Below are 15,334 nucleotides of genomic sequence, written 5' to 3'. Positions count from 1 at the left end.
CTTGCTGTGCTGCAGCTCCTAAAGTGCGGTTAAACATCTCAAGGTAAGATTCCGATTTCTGAACATTATTTTATAATTTGACAGTCGTTTTGCTCAATTTGACGACAAAAGAATATTCAAGATCGTTAATCTTATATGAGTTTAATACGAAATGTAATATATTTTATAAAGAGAAAGCAGCAATGAGCGAGAGAGACAGAGAGAGAGAGAGAGAGAGAGAGAGAGGGGAGGAGAAAAAGAGAGAGAACAAAATGTTGATAGGATGCAAACTAATTAACCAACGATTAAATACAATAATCAATCTTTCTTTCTCTCTCTCTCTCTCTCTCTCTCTCTCTCTCTCTCTCTCTCTCTTTCTCTCTCTCTCTCATGACTTTATTTGTTATATATAATATCTACAATCAAAATACCATATTGTTTGGAAAATAATTTTCATATTAATAATTATATACAGTAATTTTATATAATAAAACTATGTTGCTCAAGCAAGACATCATTCTGTTATAAAAAAAATTACTTTCTTTAGACGCAGCATTATTTTCATATTAACTTTTATCTCTAATTATATAAACGACTTTTTAATTATATTTTTTAAATATAAAAACACTTTTATTGATAATTATTTACATTATTTTTTATTCTTAATTGGTGCAATTTTCTTGGAAAGTAACATTATTACTTTCGTCGAAATTAAAACTAATTATATGAACGGCTTTTTAATTAATTTTTAATTATGAAAACATTTTTATTGTTAATTATTTACATTATTTTTTATTCTTTATTGTGTAATTTTTTGTGGCAGTAATAACATTACTTTCGTAGAAATTAAAATAATATATATTTAAAATATATTATTTTTTAGAACAGTTTTTTTGCAACAATATTATTTTTTCTAATTTTTATGTTAATTAAATCAATAATTGTTCCACAAAACTCTATTTACGTTTTAAATTTGACGCCTTTCATATCGAGACGCCATATTTGCAATATATCGATATCGCGCGAGTTCGAGATCAAGTATCGCAGCCGCATTCCCGCGTAAAGTGACGCCGCGTAAAGTCGCGTTCCCGCGTGAAATAGCGTTGCCATGTATTCGTGGAGTTCTCGCGTTTTTGTTTGTATAAAATAAGTTTGTACAAATAAATTAATATCGAGAGTGTAAAATTAAATGTTATACGATCGCCACAATTTGCTAATTAAGCAATGATAAGCCTTATTCGCATAAATATGTTGTGCTTCAACTTGCTGTGCTGCAGCTTCTGAAGTGCGGTTAAACATCTCAAGGTAAGATTCCGATTTCTGAACATTATTTTATAATTTGACAGTCGTTTTGCTCAATTTGACGACAAAAGAATATTCAAGATCGTTAATCTTATGTGAGTTTAATACGAGATGTAATATATTTTATAAAGAGAAAGCAGCAATGAGAGAGAGAGAGAGAGAGAGAGGGTGAGGAGGAAGGGGAGGAGAAAAAGAGAAAGCACAAAATGTTGATAGGATGCAAATTAATTAATCATAAAATTAAATACAATAATGAATCTCTCTTTCTCTCTCATGACTTTATTTGTTATATATAATATCTACAATCAAAATACCATATTGTTTGGAAAATAATTTTCATATTAATAATTATATACAGTAATTTTATATAATAAAACTATGTTGCTCAAGCAAGACATCATTCTGTTATAAAAAAAATTACTTTCTTTAGACGCAGCATTATCATATTAACTTTTTACCTCTAATTATATATAAATGGTTTTTTAATTACTTTTTTTCTATTATAAAAAATACTTTTGTTGATAATTATTTACATTATTTGTTAATTGGCACAATTTTTGCTGAAATAATATTACTTTCATAGAAATTAAAATAATACTATTTTGTCGAACAGTGTTTTTGCAACAATATTATTTCTTATAAATTTGATTAGAATTAAATTAATCATTATTCTACAAAATTCTGTCTACAATTTAAATTTGATGCCTTTTATATCTACAAGACACAATCTCAAGGTAAGATTCCGATTTCTGAACATTATTTTATAATTTGACAGTCGTTTTGCTCAATTTGACGACAAAAGAATATTCAAGATCGTTAATCTTATGTGAGTTTAATACGAGATGTAATATATTTTATAAAGAGAAAGCAGCAATGAGAGAGAGAGAGAGAGAGAGGGTGAGGAGGAAGGGGAGGAGAAAAAGAGAAAGCACAAAATGTTGATAGGATGCAAATTAATTAATCATAAAATTAAATACAATAATGAATCTCTCTTTCTCTCTCATGACTTTATTTGTTATATATAATATCTACAATCAAAATACCATATTGTTTGGAAAATAATTTTCATATTAATAATTATATACAGTAATTTTATATAATAAAACTATGTTGCTCAAGCAAGACATCATTCTGTTATAAAAAAATTACTTTCTTTAGACGCAGCATTATTCTCATATTAACTTTTTACTTCTAATTATATATAAATGGTTTTTTAATTACTTTTTTTCTATTATAAAAAATACTTTTGTTGATAATTATTTACATTATTTGTTAATTGGCACAATTTTTGTTGAAATAATATTACTTTCATAGAAATTAAAATAATACTATTTTGTCGAACAGTGTTTTTGCAACAATATTATTTCTTATAAATTTGATTAGAATTAAATTAATCATTGTTCTACAAAATTCTGTCTACAATTTAAATTTGATGCCTTTTATATCTACAAGGCACAATCTCAAGGTAAGATTCCAATTTTTGAACATTATTTTATAATCTGACAGTCGTTTTGCTCAATCTGACGACAAAAGAATATTCAAGATCGTTAATCTTATGTGAGTTTAATACAAAATGTGATATATTTAAAGAGAAAACAACAATAAAAAAGTGAGAGATGGGATAAGGGAAAAAAGAGAGAACAAAATGTTGATATAGGATGCTAATTAACCAACAATTAAATACAATGAATCATGATTTTATTTGTTATATAATAATATCTACAATAAAAATACCATATCGTTTGAAAAACAATTTTCGTGTTACAATTATACAGTAATTTTATATAATAATATTTAGGTTTTCGTTCCAAATAAGATGTAGCGATGAACATACACCTCGCGCAGTTGGGAGTGAGAAAATACATTTTTTTGTTGCAAATTCCGCATTGTGGTTTCTTCACTCAGTGTGTATATGTGTGTGTGTTGTATGTATGTGTGCATCTTTTTTTCTCTTTTCGAGTATCAATTTCCTTTCCACACAAACACCCGAGATGACACCACGGGGATACCCGGTGTCGTATTAATATTCTTTTTTTTGTCTGCTTCTCTCTCATATTTTTTCTGTCTCATATCTTTTTTTATATATATTTTGAAAAAGGGAGAGTTTCGTCGGAGAGGTGCCGTCTCGAGTGTCTCGCCTGTGCCTCATGCACGCAATTTTTTTCTTTCTTTCTCTTAATATGTGCGGAGAGTGTGTTGTAGAAAGTGTTGGATTATAGAGCGATCCAACTTTTTTCACCGAGAATGTCGGCAATGGCGCGGATATAATATATCCCCCCGAATAGTCTCTAAAATTAACTACACTTAATAGTTAATAGTACCGTAATGTCATCTCAATATATATATCATTGTATTAGTTTTATCATAATATATAGAAAATACATATAACAATTATTTAAATGACTCACAATCAATCATTTTGCCATAACGCGCGTATACGACGAGCACGCGCACGCGGCGCTCGTGCGCGTATACGCGTCTATGTGCGCGCGTATGCGTATATATATATATATTTTTATCTATATATATATATATATATATATTTATATATATTTATATATATTATCGGTGTGTTAATTACATGATATTTTTACACTCGTCGTACAGAGGGAGAAAAAGAATGGCGCGGAGGCTCGAGAGGATGGGTTTTAGGGGAAAGGAAAGGGATAGATCTCTCACACATTTACATTGTCTCTTTGCTCATACTAGCGCTAGTTTAAAAAGAAATTCATCGAAACCTAGTCGATATCTTACAAACATTTTGTCTACCTTGTACTGTAGTACGTATCCTTGCGTCTAGCGAACATTGTCTCGTCATACATGTGTTATATCTTCTGGCAGGCATTTTTTTGCCATATAGCCTCTATTTAATTAAATTTGTCCTCTTTCAATTTTCCATTCGATTTACCTGACTTTCGTTGAATTCGATGTATCATCCGCATTTTTTATAATCGCATATATTCTCTCTTTTGCGACGTGTATGCCTTTTTAAAACTTGACATATGAAAAATCTATGTGTGCGCATATTGTTGTATGTGTATGTACTTGCACATATACGCGTGTCTATAAAGATCTATAAAGATATAGATATTGGAAGAGAGAGAGAGAAAGATTATATATTTGTGGTTTTTGGATATTATAATGTATGAATAAATAGTTTTTATATAGCGACAACGAGGATGAAATCGAATTAAATTTAAAGACATTTATTTAGGAAAAGGTATTATGTTGGGTGTACAAGACTTATTATCTAACGAAACCATGAGTTAATAGTAATTGAGTAATTGAAAATTGAATTAAATAGAAGTTTTTTTATATTAATAATATGATTCGCTTTTCGATATTTCATATTCACCTGTCATATATCTTTTTCGCTATATTTTGCAAGTATTTCCATTTAGCGGATTTCTTCTCACACAATTCATATATGCATTTGATTGTACGCATTTGATTATATTACAGTACACACAGAATAAATAATAAACAATTTTTCCCTCTCTCTTTCTTTTCTCATGCTTTTAATATTATTTTGAGGGAGATGTTACGAAAATGGCTTCATTATTTTCGTAATTTTTCTTACTTATTAACATTATAATTAAATTCAGGGTCGCCTTTATATTTACACATATTTTGCAGATGATGATCCTTTTGTATGCATTATAAAAGCTATTATTCGTATTTAAAATTCTGATAGTATATCACATATTTTCTTGCACAGTAAGAAACATTGTTAAAAAAGGCAATATATCGTAGTTTGATTTAATAAATGTGTAAAGTTTCGCAAAATTATTAAGGAATATATAAATGTCCTTATGTTTTGATTTTCGCTTTGATTATTATTGATTATTATTATTTTCATAATCGACGAAAGACGACCCTGAAAGAAATCATTTCTTAATAATGATGGTTTGTCCTCAAAAGATGAACCGCAAGTTTAAATATGAACTGTGCATTTAGTGTTCGATCGAAGCCGCGGATTATTGACGATTCTTACATCGATCACTGTCTCAAAATCTTCGTTTCACGATAGCATAAATATAGCGCGATCGTTTAAAGTCTCCCAAGGTTTCGATTAACAACGAAATTCATGAAAAGGCTCGTTCGCATCTCAGCTCTTTTCTCAGTCGCGGATAGTAAAAGCCAAAAGCATATCTAAATTCGTCTACAACTCCTAATAGGAAAAAGGAGGGATACGAAGTTTCTAAAGCCCCCCGCCGATTAAAACGCTCCAAAAGATGTCTTCTTTTTTTCTCTTTTTTTTCTTTTTAAATTTTTTTCGACACTATATTGAGCGGAGAGGTATTGCTATATGGTTGTCAAGAAGGATCGTGTCGTATTGATATGTCAGACATTCGTATCTCGCCCCTTTTATTTTTTTACTTTTTATTTTTTTTTCGTGTTGCTCCATCATTCTCTCGCTTTCTTTCGCTCTCGCACGCACTCGTACAACGCGATCTTTTAGCCCCCTTTTTAACGTTTTCCACCCGCGTCGTGCTTTTCCATTTTCAAGAAACGACGTGCGTGAAAAGGGACGCGTGGGAAGGGAAACAAATAATACAAGGGTTGAACGGATACTTGGGAAATTCTCTCCTCTCTGCTGGAGGGCTGGACGTACCGTACGCTCATATTATAATCTACGAGGAAAGACAGGTGTAGAGAAGAAGGGGATACTCTTACAATTTTATATACACGCACGAGGTCGGGGATACAAAAGTAAACGACACCGAGCACGACAGCAACACACCGACCGATTTATGCAGATTGCGAGACCCACTCTTGACATACATAAAAATATGCGCGAACACCTTTGACAATCATAAATATATATATGTATATATACATTTATATTATTATGTACAACTTACGGCGCGGAAAGATTGCTCAGAGAGTCAAGGGGAAATTGGCGTATCTTTTCAAGAAAATATTCGTCCAGCCCAGCGAGGGGATACGATTAGAAGGATAAATCTCTTCGGGTTTTCAGGCCTCTCGTCCGCAAATTTCGAGTGTAAGGGATATCTTATATGGCCGGCTTTATCGACAATTAGCTTTAATCGTAGATTCACATTTTCTCCTTTTCGTTCTATGAAAAGTGGTAGAGCCAATTGAATCAAGATTAAAGTTAACGATCGTTTCAGTAAAACCAGCATACAGCCCCTTCGAAATTATCGACATTCTAGCTACGCTGATTTTCGATTTCTCGATCGCACCGAGTGACACGTTTCGCGATCGATTCAGCGACGATTAATGGCACATATCTATAATGGCTTGTATTCTCGCTGCACATTTAACACTAAATGCGTGTGTCGAAAATTCTTGTCACGCGGTTTTCGCATTACAGAACTAAGACTTGGAATCAGACAGTTGCATTTAATATTAAATGTGTTAAATAGGCGAATCTATGTGGCTTTCACCGTTACTGACCATTCTTAATACTGCTTCCTTTATATGAACTATACTTAAAAATACACGAAGAATCCTCGCGAGCATCGCCGTCGCGGACACGCGCGAGCGGGACGTTATTCTTTTCTAGATCACTTATCCCTTATTCAAAGCTGCAGCTGTGATTTTTGCATTTCTGTGCAATACATGCTCACCCATTAACAGCATTTAATACGCGGAAAAAATTCGACCATGCGCTTTCTCCTCGTGGGACTATCTCGAGAGTCTGTCAACGAATATGTTAATCGTATCATTTAATTATATCCATTAACAAACATATAATTATATTGTTATTTCAATCTTAATGGTATTAAACAATAATTTATTCAATATATATTATAATGACATAAACATATTTTTTTTTTTTACGAGAAAAAAATGAGCGAAATATTTTTGACAAATTCACTGTTTGATTTATGTTTGTTAAGAAAAATATTCCATTGTTTTGATTGTCAAGAATGATATTAATGAGAATGACTCTCGAAAATAGCCCTGCGTTACATGCACGACGAGTACTAGCTCGCGACGCAGTCGTTGAATTAATTGATACCGAAGTAAGAAGGATCTCGGGGAGGTGAGGGTGCTTTTTTTCCATGTACGAGTACGACACATATAAAATCCATGCTCTTTATACATGTTATTATTGCATACTACACGTTCGCCGCTGCGGGCCACGAGGCGCCTCTTTCCTCTCTCTTCTCGCTTAAAAAGTATTTAAATCTTAAAAAGGGTCGGTGGCTGAGGAACGGGAAAATCTACGAAAGGCTCTTGACGAGCCGGGCTTGACGAACGCGCTTTAACACGATCGATGTTAAACAAGCGAAGCGAGTAAGAACGAACGAGCCATCTTTCTTATTCTTTTTTATTTCACACAGTGCGAGCTTGAAGTATGACGTTAGGAAAAATTCCTACGAAAGATTTAGAAGCGCAGAAAAATTCTAAAATCTGAAAATTTAAACATACGCGCGATGACATTTTATATTTTTATATTTCACGAAAAATAAGATTAACTCTTTCTCTTCACTCGGATCGCTCGAGATTTATAAATAGCCTAGAGTTTGATTTTCACAGTCTCTCTATATATCTTTTTTTGCTGCATTTGCGGCTTTGACCCAGTTCTCGTTGCCTCGAGATTTTTGATTGAGTGGTTAGGTTTGATTACAATTTGGCACAGTGATTATTGTTGAGCGTTTTTCTCGCTCGTGCGAGGACGATCTTATCAGTACGATCGAGGGAGGTAGATCTTCACGATTTACTGATCCAGTCGTAATATATGTAAACGCGACAGTGTAGCATGATAGTCCGAGCGATAGTTGAATCGACTCATTCGTGATGTGTGACTCGATACAATTTGATTTTCCAGCAAAACTGCATCGTTTAATTATTGGTGAAAGAATGATGTCCGATATTAGTAGGTACTGACATTGAATTCTCGCGAGAAAGCATATCCCTTGATCGTCGTTTTCGCTTTAATTTCTTGAGCATCGTCGTTATTTGTCGCCTGATTTTTGCGAAATACAAAGGGAGCGAATGTACGCGAATTCGATATTATAAAAATCATTGTCACACCTTTTGGTCACAGTAGTGTACAGTAATGTTTGGGACTTGTTGTGATAAGTCTGGAAGCCGCAATAATAATGATAACAATATGGGGATGTTGTACATTGACATGCAATAAAATTAAACTTGCTATATTCGCGAATAATAATTAGCAACAAGTTATATCGAAAGTACCAACATTATTTTGTGTTAGAACTTCGCGATAGAATGCTCATGCACCGTTGTAAATCGCTGTCTCATCTAGAAATGCCTTGGAACAAGTAGTTTCTCAATGTAATCGCACAGATTATATAAAGCGCCTTTTTTTCGTGAATGTCAATCAACGCTCGTACAACTCAATTTTCATTACAGCACCGATTGCACAGGAGATCATTTAGGAAGAAGATTAAATGTTAACAATACAAGAGCAACACAAACGAGCTGGAAATAGATAGCGAGTGCGGATTCATTTTTTTTAAATTCTTATATGGATAAAATTAATTGCAATAATTGTATAAAAAATTTAAATTTCATCTATCTCACGATAAAGTCGGAGAGTAATCGCATCGTATAGAAATCGAAAATTTTACGAGTGATTACGCTTCGAATTATTTGCCGAAAAAGTTCCAAGATTACGTTGATTTTAGTTTCGTATTGCATGAATGAATTTTGTACAAAATATGTCCACACTCGTATCCACTATCACGCCCGTGCGACAAAGATTCGCATTATATTCTACCTAGAAAAAACATTATTATGACAGAATCTAACACGATCAGGGCCCTCTACGTACATCTGCATCTTATAAATTAATACTTTCCGTAAGCATTCACACCCGCAGTCAAAGTGCCACAACTCGCATTTAAAGGACTAACTAACGGAAGATTGTCTGCTTAGGGTCTTTTTCATCCACGTCAATGCATCCATGAGGCGAAGTGCCACATTTATATCGAGGATCTCGTCGATGCTCTCGCCGATCACACACACATACAAAATTGTAGAATAATTGTAAATTGCATTCATAAGAAACGATATTAGCGTCATTAATTTTATTATTTTGGCACGAGGTTGTATGTGTAACGGATTATTATTTCGTTACATTATCGTACCTGGTAAAAATTCAATCTATTGTAAAAATACTTTGAATTGCAAAGAGTATTTTAAAACCAGGAGAATATTTTTGTTCTAGTTTCTATAGACGTCTCGTAATTTATGAGACTTAAATCGTTTCTTATGAACATCTTCGCGATTATCGACAATAGCTGCGCAATCACTGAAGGAACTTAAACATATTGGCCACTTGTGCGAATTAGTTTCTTATCAATCGATAAACAATTGCGAGGCGGTTTCCCCGTGCGTCATGGATGCAGAGCTCCCTCGGCCACGACACTTTTGCTATCTACCGAAACTACTATTTACATCAATTCCTTGTAGACATAACTAGCGTTTTACAATTGAGAGATATACATTAAGTGTAGAATCTCGCTGGAAAGAAACACGCACATGTACAACCATCGTTCGTTCGATCATCTCGCTCAGTCATCCCATTCGCACTTGCAACTATTTTTTTTCTTTTTTGTTGTTGCTCTATCACTCTTTGCCTCTTATCACAACACCAAACAGTGCCTACTTCGAATGAAAAAGACCCGGTACGGGGCCTTTCTTGGTTGCGCTACGGCAGAAGTATTTCTATTAACAACCGTTGTTAAGATAATGGATAGTCCTTACTCGTCTTGCTGTTAAATTCGTACGCACATTACATCCCGGCAACACACTGCTAGACACATTCTCACCCTTCGCTTCTGTTACTTCCGTGATTAAAATCTTGATGAAAAAATTTATGTACAATCACCTTTTAAATATCAATTTAAGTATTTTCGAAGCATTCTCTGTTTCTCTCGGGGATTTTACTTATTTATTTTCTTACATCGTAAGATTATTTTTAATATATTCTGGAAATTAAAAGTAATATTTTCGTATGCTATTAATTTTTAAGCGAATTGTTAGTAAAAAAATCTATGTGTGACAATTATTTTTACTGATGTTACAAACATTTTTCTATATTCATTATTATATATATTGAATAATATACCACGGAAGTTATCGAAGCTAAATGAAATTTTAAGTGCCCTTCCTAGATGGTATGGAATCAGACGTTCTTCCTTATGATTTTGTAACGAAAACAAGGGATAGAAAACGGATTTTGTGCGTAATTACTATTATTAGGTTTTATGGAGAGTGTAATTTAATTAATATCTCGTCAATGCGTTGCAAAAACATCGAAATAATTTCATTAAAGATAGAAAGATTGCATTGTACAAAATCTTACGGAAACATAGGCAGTGAAAACGGAGAAACTGGCTGGTTAAAATCAAATTTGTAATAATTCTTAAAAGTAGAATTGCAGAACCAGGTACACGCGTTGGTAATTGCTAATTTGCTTTGGCACAATCTAAGCTTGTTGCTTAAACTCGATGATAGTTGACAATAAGCATGGACTAGAATAATTTGTTATTAACGCGGAATTACGAATTCGAGATAAAAAATAAATTTGTTTATTTTTCAAAAAATTAGAGAATCGTAAAATATAGTAATGTTTTAATAACAATGCGCGCTTTGATTAAAATGACATCTTGTTATATATTCGAATTTCATGAATTAGCTAAAAAGTAAAAAAATTACAGTGATTTAATTTATTATTAGAGAACATCGTAAAAAAATATATCTCCAAATATGTACGATCGAAATATATAAAATTCGTGAAATGCATTTCGTGTTTTTATTAGATTCGCTGAATTTGCAACGCAAAGTACTTGCTAGAATCGAATAAATGAATTTTTATATTCTTATTATCATATTATTCGTATTTATATTTTTTTCTTTTTTACCTTCATTAGCCAAATTAAAGAAAAAAAAATCTTATTGATAAACGTGCTTACATTTAGAGTAAGCTGATATTGACAAGTTCTTCATTCATCGCCTTTCTATATCTTTCTTTCTCACTCTCGTTCTCATTTCTTCTAATATCGTAGTTAAAAGTCAACGATTAGTTACCAGAACACAAGGCACTTGGCTTACACATCATACATGTCTTTTTTGTTATTAATTTGCTTTTTTTTTTTGGTATAGCTCGGTGTTGAGATAGCTGGCGCAAGACGCGCCGCGGCGGACAACGCGAGATAGATATTGCCATCGAAGAGCAATAAGTGATAGCTTAACGTAGAATTCGTAATCGATCCAACTTTGAAGAAGATATACATGACGTGATAATGAAATCTTTCGAGGACGTATGTTGAATGTTACAGTTAATTGAAGTACAGTGTTACATAGTGAATCTACGGAGATAATAACTTTGTCTATTATAGAGTTATATATATACTTCCCTATTAAAATATTTATTAAAATTGTCTTAAACATTCGTTTTTTCTATTATATCAGATAAAATATTTATTCTCATAAGAAAGAAGCTAGGAAGATTTTCATCTAGAATCTCGCATCTAGAATCGTTATCGAAGATCTCGCGTCTTGTCGCGGATCGCGGTGCGTCTTCCGACGTACGATGAAAATAGCACTCACCTCACATACACAATATTCATAGAAGAAAATAGTCATATATATATGTATATGTCGTACATATAATATATATACTATCTATGCAATGCAGTAATAATATATATAATATATATTTACTTTATATATATTCAGTATTTGTCTTAATATATATATACTATATATATTCATTTATAAACGACGGTTAGATTATTTAATTACATCTCAGTATTAAAATTCCTCACCCTATCTTTCTCGTACACACAGGCAGACACGTACGTGCTCGCACTTTCGCTCGTTTTTTTTGCTTTCCTATCATCGTAGTAGTAGAGTTTAATGGTACACTTAATGCTCGTGCTGTCGTGAGGCAGGATTTTCGGTATTTCCTCTTTCCGCCTTTCCTGTTTTCTTTTTTCGGACCGCTGGACAAAACTGACTTATAACGATCCGATCGAAAGCTTATATATGTCTATATATATTTTAACATATATCGTTGATCTAAGCAGAATACGTATTTTTCTTTGATTTTACATTTGATTACATTGTCCTTTGACAACGGCTGTGATGCAAATCGGTCAACAATGTTTCTAGAAGTTCTTCGCGAATTTTTCGATTTTGTTTTTTCCATCTTAATCGAAAAACTGAAAAATCGCGAACTATTATAAATAAATGCCGCTTTGTTTCTCCTTTTTTTCTGCGATTGCATGTGACTATGTGTCAGCTGTGCTTGCTCCATTTAGTTGCCGTTGATCTATGGTACCGAAATCCCGCCTCTCACGATTCAGAAGAAGCGTGGGATTTCTGTATTTTTTTATTTTTTTTTTTAATTTTTTTAACGAACAACATCGACATTATTTAACGCAGCAAGTACGGGACCGCTCGGCCTCTTTCTTTCGCTCTCTCTCTCTCTCTTTCTCTCTGTACACCACATATTCAGTTTTGTATATATATACTCAGTTTTGTATATATATATAAATATATATTGTGTGAGTGTATGTATACATATGTATGCAGCGACACATATATACACGTACGCTACTATCTGAGTCAATATGCATGTGTATAATATAAGTAATATCGCTTTTTCCTCATATATTCAATATATATATATACATATATAATATATACATATATATATATTAAATAAAATGGTATGTATATATATGTATGCGCAATGTAATCACTAGTTCAATGTATATAAGTATCGCTTTTCAACATATAATACTGATGCGCAAACGCTCGTTGACCTGGCTAAGTCGTTTATTAGCTCCTAATGATCAGATGCAAATCCCAATGATTTGAGTTCACTTTTCACTTAATATTTCGCATTTCGTTTCGATGCTACGCTTCGCCAGATTACGAACTCGTAATTATGAGATTATGAACGCGGTTCCTACCGACAAAGAGGAATCGAAAATTCTACGCCCCGCAAACATTTTCGATAATATAAACGAGTCTATATTTATAAAATTCGTTCCACCCATTCTCCTTACGTATCGATTATTTTTCACATGCATTAAAACTGTTTCGAAGGAATAAATATCGAAGTTTGAAAAAAGATTCACCCAAAAAGATCGAGTCCAAAACTATTGAGATTGATAAGTCGTCGATTTTAAAGATTGCCGAATCTACAACAATGAAAATTATGAGTGGGCACTCCTAAGGTCTCTATATAATTTTATTTCATGTACTAATCTACTTTACGCAACAGAGAATTTTCGAAGTCCTCGCATTCGCAGATTATTCACCGCATCATTTGTGCTGTTCTCGAAGACATGTGGCGGAGTTGCTTCTTTGGGGGGGTTCTGGAGGCCTCCTTTGGGATTTCTTCTCTTATCTTCAATAATCTCTTTTTTTTCGTTCATATTACTTCGATAGGCTCCAGATTAAATTAAGCTTTCGTTGGCAACTCGATACCACATTGCATTTAAAATTGACTGAACTGTGCTTAAGTATGTAAACAACGCATTGCAGCTTTCTGCCAAAAGTTAATTGCGAGTTTAATATGCTTAAAAATTTTCTTACAAATATGAGTTGTGACGCGATTAAATTTTACGAATCGTAATATTTATTAATTGTAAAAATCAATATCAAATTAGAAATCAAGTAACTATCAAATAAAACAATAATCTCACATAAAAAACAAGTTTCCAATCAAGCGCGTGCATATACGTAAGCACTTTAAAAATTATTTACAAGCGTACATTTATAAAGGAAAATTATTTCCAAACAAAAATAAATGAAAATTAAAAATTCTCGCGATTACTCGTGGAAGACAACTGCAAGACATTTTGTTATCGAGCTTTTTAAAGCAGAACTTAGCCGGCCAGCTGTAGTTAGTCCACACGTACCTATAACGCATTTAAGAATATATTGTCCATATTGCTTATGGTACCAACTTTTGAGCGATTTTATTACATAGTCTGGATAAGAGGGATAATTGTGTTTTGCTTCGTCCGAGCTCGCGTCTCTTTGAGCAAGGCAAGTATCTGATTAGGTGGACAAATAGCTAAGATAACGTGGATTCTAAATGTACAGGTATACTTATAGATAATATCTAGTTGAGCAGAGAGAAATATGAGAAAACAACGATAGTATAAACGCGTCACTTGAGTATATTGCTACTGAGCACGTGCTCCTCTTTCATTCTATTAGAATTATTGCGACAATTTTTGTTTATACGAGCGAGAGGGAAGTATATTGTACAGTCGTGCACATTTTTTAATCTTTGTTCAATATTTTAATTTGCATATGAATTAAACGACGAAGCTAAGATAATCTCTGATAAATTATATCTTTGAATATATTTTTGAATAACAGTGAAAATAATCTTAGATACATTTTTAAGGATTTTTTTATAGAGCTAAACATTTACATATCAATATAATGCGAAAAATATACATAAATGACATTAAATGTTTGATATATAGAAATATAATATAAAGCTTATGTAATTATATGTTAGAATTCGCGTTTTATTTCATGATCAACGCATCTCATTATATTTTTAATAATTGTAATAACTGTCCTCGTATAAATTTCGATGTGACATGTGCGTGACTCTTCTACAGCTGACCATGTTCTAGTACATTAAAAACACTATTAACAATACGTTCCGTAGTAAAAGTTAATAGAGAATAGTATAACATCAAATAGAAGAGTATAAAGAACCATGCTGGTGTATAGAGATAGACATTAAAGTAGATAATAGATAAGAGGACGATAGATTACAATATCAATAATCCGTAATAACTTTTTTCACTTATTAAGAGTAATTTTGCATAAACGTTGATGATCATTTAGTAGACTTTTTTTCTCTTTAATACAATATTTTGAGCACATTCCTCAGGTGTATAACCACGCTACACTTTCTTCATCGAGTTGTACCAATATATTCCACAACTTATGAAACTCCACCAGTACTAAATTATTTAACGATTATCAAGAGCTTTTTATAAAATAAGCTATGGCGTGCATTGAACATTCTGTAGAAAATATTGCGCGAAAATTTATTTAAATCAACAGA

Source organism: Nylanderia fulva, unplaced genomic scaffold, assembly GCF_048542155.1.
Source record: "Nylanderia fulva isolate GAGA-0341 unplaced genomic scaffold, ASM4854215v1 Scaffold40, whole genome shotgun sequence".
Taxonomy (NCBI): Eukaryota; Metazoa; Arthropoda; class Insecta; order Hymenoptera; family Formicidae; genus Nylanderia; species Nylanderia fulva.
The sequence above is the reverse complement of the archived record's forward strand: the minus strand, read 5'-3'. Positions refer to the sequence as shown.